General features: G+C 35.1%; 1 non-coding gene across 1 annotated transcript; it reads right to left on the reverse strand.

Moving 5' to 3' along the window:
• Positions 1-4618: 4618 nt before the first annotated feature.
• On the reverse strand, positions 4619-4755 carry LOC111754184 (small nucleolar RNA SNORA2/SNORA34 family). The gene has a single exon (XR_002788898.1). It is a non-coding gene; the product is annotated as a small nucleolar RNA SNORA2/SNORA34 family (small nucleolar RNA).
• Positions 4756-7547: the final 2792 nt, after the last annotated feature.

Genomic DNA, 7547 nt, shown 5'->3' on the forward strand with positions numbered 1-7547 from the left:
GTTTATATTTTATATTTTTTATATATTTACTTACTAATACATATTTTATATTAGTTTATATTTTACATATTTTATATTAGTTTATTATTATATTACTAATACATATTTTATATTACATATTTTATATTACCTGGGAGACTGAAGAAGGAAGATCACAAGTTGAAGACCAACCTGGGTAATTCAATGAGGCCCTGTCTCAAAATAAAATTCAGAAAAGAATTTAAATTGTATTTAAGTGGTAGAGCACTTGCTTAGCACACACAAGGCCCCTGGTTCAGTCTCTTCCCCCTCCTCAGATATTCAGTGTTCCTTTTAATATTTTGTTATTATATGCATCATATTTATATGTAAGTGAAAAAAATCCAAATATTACTAGTCTCTTTGAAGACCTCATGTGACACTTAGCAGTTTCATCCAGTCCCAGCTTTCTGCTATCCTAGAGGTTGCCCTTATCCTGAAGTTTGTACTAATCATTCCCATGATTTTTTTGTTTTTAATCTTTATGGGATCATACTGTACATATTTTTCATTTTGCTCTTTTCACACAATATTACTTTTTAACTTTCATCCATTTTATTCAACCTAGCAGTGGTTAACTTTTATTACTGTGTAATGTTCTTTTATGTACAGATGTAATAGTTTACTTCAACAGTCTCTTAATGGTGGACTTTTGGGTTGCGTCTTGTGTTTTGCAGTTATACGAGTACCTGCTTATAAACAGTGCTGCGTATAGTACCTGGTGTAAATGTACAAGGATATTCACATGGAATATAATTGATGGATTGTCAAATATGTGTATGTTTAACTTTAGTAGGTAATTCTCAATTGTTTCCCAAATATTTGTGCCATTTCACTTTTACATTTATCCATTTCTTTGCCAACTGTTAGAATTATTAGATTTAAATTTTTTGAATGTCATTTTAATTATGTTTTCTAGGTTACCATAGAACGGCATATATATATATATATATTGTGTGTGTGTGTGTGTGTGTGTGTGTGTGTGTGTTTTGTTGTTTTTGTACTGGGAATTGAACGTAGGACCTTCTGCTTGCCAGACAGGTGCTTGTGTTGCTGAGGTATATCCCTGGCCCAAGCTGAGTATATTTTTATTTTGGGGGATATTTTGTTCACTTTTTTTTCTGTATGCATTTGTGTGTGTTGTGTGAAATGGCTGTTTATAATGGTTAGGCTCATTTTTCTGCTGGATCATTTGTCTATTGTCTATTCTTTGTGATTTATGGAGTCCTGTTTATGTTACAGATATTAATGCTGAGTTGATTATCAGTGTTACAAATATTACTTCCTATTTGTGGTCCTTTTACTTCCCATGTGGATGTATCTTTGGATGTATATAAGTTCTTAACTTCTAGTCAAAGCAGTGATCCATCTTTTATTTTTTTGAGCATTTTGTACTTTTGTTTAGGACACTGTTTCCATTTCTTACATGTAAGTCATTGATGGGACTCTAAAATAAGAATGCCTTATTGTCTTCCATGAAGGTGACTCCTAAGCCCTGTGGTCCATTCATTTTAAACCATCAGATGGACACAGTCTTTGAAAACAGTTTCGTTATGGATACGTAATCCATTGTATGATGATAAGTAAAATACTCTTGAGCATTTTAGTGTCCCCTTTTAAGTATTGCCTACTTTAACAACTGAGACCTTAAAAAACATGAAAAGTAACACTAGTGGAGAATATTTTGTGAAATTCTCAAGCAAGTTCAGTTTACTTTTTGTTGAAATTTGTGGAAGAAGACAATAATATCAGATACACTGAGGAAGATAAAATTTCTACTGTGCTGATCCTTTATATAAAAGGTAGTGAAAATAAAGTTAAATCAGGTTCTGATTAATATGAAGAATTGTCCTATAGACGACCAGTCTATCTACCTTCTGTGTTCTTTACAGGATATTTTTTTTAATGATAATATTCAGTGACTGTATACTAAACCTTCTAAAATATTAAAAAGTAAATAAAACAAAAACCCCACTGCAATTCACAGTAGAAAGTTCAAGCAGGAAGAATTTATTATATTAAATGGTTTACAGAGTCTTTTGGAGCATTGAAGAAATACTGTGGTTTGTACTTTTAGGAGTGACTCCATGGAAGTGGGGCATGGGTCAAAGGCCTGCCTCTTCTGTGATTTGAAAGCCCGGAACTCCTCATTCAGAACATTGCTATCTTAATCACGAAACTGCAGTGATGGGGAAACCACCACAGTTGTGGTGCTCTTGCTGCTGCTGCAGCATTGTGAAAAGAACCAGAGACTGCCTAGAGTAATAAGCTCTCCTGTGATGCAGGCCTGTACCCTGCCTGTTAGCCTAGCTGTGTGACCTGGATATGGGAAAACCACAACCTGTATAATGCCTGCCAAGGAAATGAAAGCATTGCACTCACTACCTTACTCGTTCATATCTTTCACAAGGACTCTTTGTGGCTGAAAACTGTAAAGGATTCTAGGTAATGTAGGTTTTTAGCATCCTAGTTTCTGCAAGAGAAGGCGGCACCCTAAAAGGATGAAGGAACAGATGTTGAAGATTCATATATCCATCACGCGTGAGGTAATAAACCTGTTCCCAGTATTTTCTTGTGCAAGTTTTGCTTTTCATGTTACAGTTCTTTATCTAGATACTTTTTAAACAATAATTTTTACAAATTTTATTTCAAATCCGTTTCTGATTTGGAGGCTATTTAGAAAGGATTTGAAAAGCTATTAAAGGACATTGCTTTACAAGGAGTAATACAAAATACAGTGAATGTTTACAAATTTTTAAAATTTAGTAAGAAATATATTGACTTAGTCCCTCTCAAATTATTATCGCTGAGTTTTAACATATTTATTCCACTTTCTGTGTCATCTCTGGAAGTCGTCTTCTGGAAAATAATTTAATCTTTTAGGTATAAAAGAAATTCCACAGTAATTCTATAAGAGAAGTGGAATGGAATTTGAAGGATGAAACTTTTTTTGAGGGACGGTTTTTTTTTCACATCCACGTCTGTTGTGGTATTTGTTGACTGTTGACTATCTCCCTTTCATGGTGTGTGGTAGGGTTTTAATGACATTCTTACCTCAAAGGAATAACTAATTTTCCATCAGTTCATTGACTGTTCTGATCTTTTGCTGATAGGCAACCCCAATTGTACTGTTTATACAGTTGCCATACACACATAGTATTGTTTCTAGTTATCCTGTAACACTGGCAGTTTTAGTTTGTGTCAAATTCATACTATCGTCGTTCCTGTGTTTTATATCAGGTTTTGATATCTGATAAATCTTCCCATCTTATTTTTTTTCCTTTAGCAATTGCAGTTGGAACATTGAATGTTGGATAGTTTCTATTGCTGTGTCTTCATATTCACCTAGGTTTTCTTTGGCAGTGTGCTATCTGCCATTGATCCCATTTGTAACTACACTTATAATGTCTTTGTGTAAGTTCTGGTTTTTTTTTTTTTTAACATTTGAGTCAGTTCTGGCTTTGTTTCTGTTGACTGAACTTTCTTCTTATTATGAATTATGTCTTTCTGCTTGTTTACATGCCTGGCAATATTTTTTTAATGCCAAATAGCAGAGCTTTTTTTCTTTTGAATAGCTGAATATATTTCTATTCCCATGCATATTCTTTTTTTTTTTTTTTCCTTTTTATCGGTACCAGGGATCGAACTAACAACTGCCTGCTTGCAAGGCAGGCGCTTATGCCGCTGAGCTAAATCTCCAGCCCCCCCCCCCATGCATATTCTTGAGCATTCTTCTGGGATGCAGTTAAATTTCTAGAAAGCACTGACCTTTTTGTGTCTTGTTATTAAGGGTGTAATAACAGTGTAGAGGTGGCTGCAGAACAAAGGGCTAATTTTTTTCTTCTGAGACAAGACCCTTCTAAACATTCTAATGCCTTGCCAAGTAGGAGATTTTTTTTCAGTTTCACTGGTAGAAGTAGGCACCGTTCCTGCAGAATGTAAGCTCCCAGCACTGCACCTTGTGGTTCTTCTGGCCTCGCTTCCTTCACATATGTGTACTGATTGGTATTCTGCTGGGTGCCCGGGAACACCTTTTAAAATTTTTTTTATTTTAAAGAAATTAAAACCAAACCAAGCAAAAGAGAATAAAGCCAAAAAAATGAAAATGATACAGGACTTCAAAACAAGATAATGGGAAATTAACATGGCTACCATAATGCATCTTATTATCTTAAAAATAGCTGTCCAGACCATCAGATATAAGCTTGTAAAATTAACGAAACAATACAAGAACTAAGTTGAAATTTCAGATGTGTGACCTTTAATTGTCACTTGCCTGTGTCTCCTGAACTTGTTCTGGGTGGGCTGAAGGCCTGAGCTTGTATTTTGTTCTATCATCTTGACATTTTCCTGTGTTTCTCCAAGTCGACCCATTGCTACATCCTGGGCATTTCCTGGATTGGCCACCACCAGTCCCTTGGTGTAAAAGATTGGACTAGGAACCTGGGTTCCTCCCATCCAGGGTTCCTAGAGTGGTGGAGAGACACAGCGTTCACCATGCTTCCTGCTCCGATGGCAGCAGAGCCTCTGGACATTGCTTCTTCTCTGGGCCTCACTAGGCTGGAGCCTTGGGTGTGGCTTCTCCAGGTCCTCATAGGGCTCTAAGCTATTTCCAATGAATTGGCCTTTATATTTTCAAAGTTCTAAAATGGCCATCAGACCCTGGAACGACTTCTCTTTAGGCTCCTGTTTAAAATCAGCAGCTACAACAAACTGCTGGCCTTGATTCAGGGCCACTTTGAAGCTTTCTTTTGTCCCCACTATTCAGTCCAGTGACCTCTAACTGCCTTTGTCTCCCTGGACTTTTCTCTGAACCACCTCAACTTTGGGAGACTTTCAGGCTTTACACGGACTCCCCTTTTATGTGCACTTATCCTGATGAGATAGTTAATTTACTGTGTCAACTTGACTGGGTATAGGCAGATCCAGCCAGGTGTGAAACCTTTTTTCTTTTGGATGTATCTGTGAGGATTTCTGAAAGAGATTGCCTAAAGGAAGAAAATTTTTCTAGACAATGTGGGTGGGCACCATCCAGTGTACTGAGTGCCTGGATAGAAGATGGAGGGAGACCTGAATTAGCTCTTGTCTTCTGGAGCAGGGACTTCCCTCATCTCTTGCCCACAAACAGAATCTTTAAGTCCTTATGCCTTCAGATCCAGGATTTTACACCTGCCCAAGAGATTAGAGATTTTATTGTACTCTGTTGTGTTATATTAAGATTAAACATGTTCAAAATCACATTATCAATTTATATTCCCTTAAATCTGTGTCATCATGAAATTCTTAAATAATGACTTGTGACACACACCTGACATCCCAGTGTTCTAGGAGGCCGAGGCAGGAGAATCAAAGTTTGAGCTCAGCCTGGCTAGCTTAGTGATTTAGCCAGTGTCTTTAACAAAACAAAACAAAACAAAACAAACAAACAAAAGGGGCTAGGGAAGTGGTTTAGTGCAAAGGCCCTAAGTTTAATCCCCAGTACCAATAATAAAATGACCAAAGCAACTTCATTATTCTTTGATTTTGTATTTATTTGTAATTCTTGTTTTTGTTAATTGCCAATCAGATTCTTTTCCTTATGGAGTTACATGTGATATTTGTTGTCATAAGTGAACTCGTTATTTTCATAGGTCTTATGGATATTTGTTCTCAGATTGCCATTTGCTTTTTACTTTTTCTAGAAACGAACTTAAAATGCTTTTAATAAGCTGTGGTGTGTTAGTAGTGCTTGAGTCTTACATATACCCCAAAGGCTCACGTGTTGAGGCTTGGTCCCCAGCAGATGATGCTTGTGGGAGGCAGTGGAATCCCAGGTGAGCACTTCCTTCTGCCATGTTTGTGTGCCCCTTCTGCAAAGATGTTCTGCCTCACTGCAGGGCCAAATGATGGAGGCAAATGATCATGAACTGAAACCTCTGAAACCTTGAGCCAAAATGTCTCTCCTTTTAAATTAATTATTTCAGGTATTTTATCATAGTGATCATATATCATAGTATCAAATACAGTCAGTCTTTCCGATTATGACCAACACAGCTGACCAATGCAGTCAGTCTTTCCCATTTTTGATTTGTGTGCTTGTTTTGGTCTCTAGAAATCATCTCAAGGAAATAAGTGAGAGAGTTAGGTATTCAGCTTGTTTATTTATTTATCTATATGAATTGATAGCCAATTTTTCACATATTATTTTATGAGTTCACCACATAGAAATTCTAAACTTATCATTCTAAAAATTCCAACTTGAAATTTTGTCCAGAAATGTTGCCATTGCTTTTGTTATAAAAATTTATATTGTTCCTCATTGCATGGATTATTGGTTTCAGAATAATTAGAATGCAGTAGAATATACTCAGTGGTAAAATTATCTCAAGATTTTTAAAAAATTCTCCAGTGAATTAGAAACTGTTCCAGGATAATGTAATGCTTCAGGGTTGCTATTAAAACCAGTTATATTTGCAGTGACAAATTTTATTATCAATTTATTGATGAATCTAGCTGCTAGAAAGCTAAAAACCATCTGTTTATACTGTGATCATTAATCTGTATGAAATTCTAAAATAGTTTATTTATTTAGTTTTCGTGCTATTTAAGCTCTAAGGATATGTACTACTCATTTTATCTTTGCCTACTTACTGATGAAAGTGTTGGAGGAAAAAATACTGATTGCAATTTGAAAAACAATGTTTCTCTCTTCAGACTCCTACTTTCCCCTATTAATGATAGTCAAGACAATTCCTTAAAATACAGTGAAGGAAGGAAACTAACAAATCCTTTGTATTTACTAAATATTGTGAAAAATTTACAGAATATCTCAAATTACTGAGATGTTAAGTGAGGTGATAGTCTAATTTGTATAGACTATTGAGGTCAGTGTCCCAACCAGTGTAAAAGACACTGGTTTTCACACCCAGGTATTTAATTCATGAAATTTCAGTGATCGTGTTATTGAGAAAAGAACGTATTTAAACCTCTCTGTTCTCAAATAACTTGAATATTTTTAATGGTGAGCATTTAATTATTTTTGTTTGCTTTAACACTTAAAAGAAATACCATTCATAGTAGGTACAATGTTGTTATGAAGGATTATTTCCTTACTCTTTTTCATCACCTAGAGTTTAAGATTAAACAAATTGTTGTAAAGACAATAAAGTGCTAAAAAGTAATAATATAATAACTTAGATCCAAAAACCAGTAATTCTGTGCTTTTTTCCCCTTTAAATTAGAAATGTTGCTTTACTGAGTTTAATGCAATGCACTTTCACCAGTGTGTTTCACTTTTATGAAATGAGAGGTAATTACAGTAAACCATTAAGGATATTGCTAATTTTAGCATTTTCCTGTACACATTTGAATTTCTGTTTTGTTTTACTTTTTCTGTTGGAACAAACAAGTTATGTCCCTAAGGATATTATTGAAAAACTTACATGATGAACACAGATACCAAAAAGGAAAATGGAAATGCAGTGAAGAAAAAACACGTAAGAAATTTACTTATTGACCATTTATAGAATCTTAAAGTGAAAAGGCAAAGC

Source organism: Cavia porcellus, unplaced genomic scaffold (assembly GCF_034190915.1).
Source record: "Cavia porcellus strain 051 isolate PalLab524CR breed Dunkin Hartley unplaced genomic scaffold, mCavPor4.1 scaffold_12, whole genome shotgun sequence".
Taxonomy (NCBI): Eukaryota; Metazoa; Chordata; class Mammalia; order Rodentia; family Caviidae; genus Cavia; species Cavia porcellus.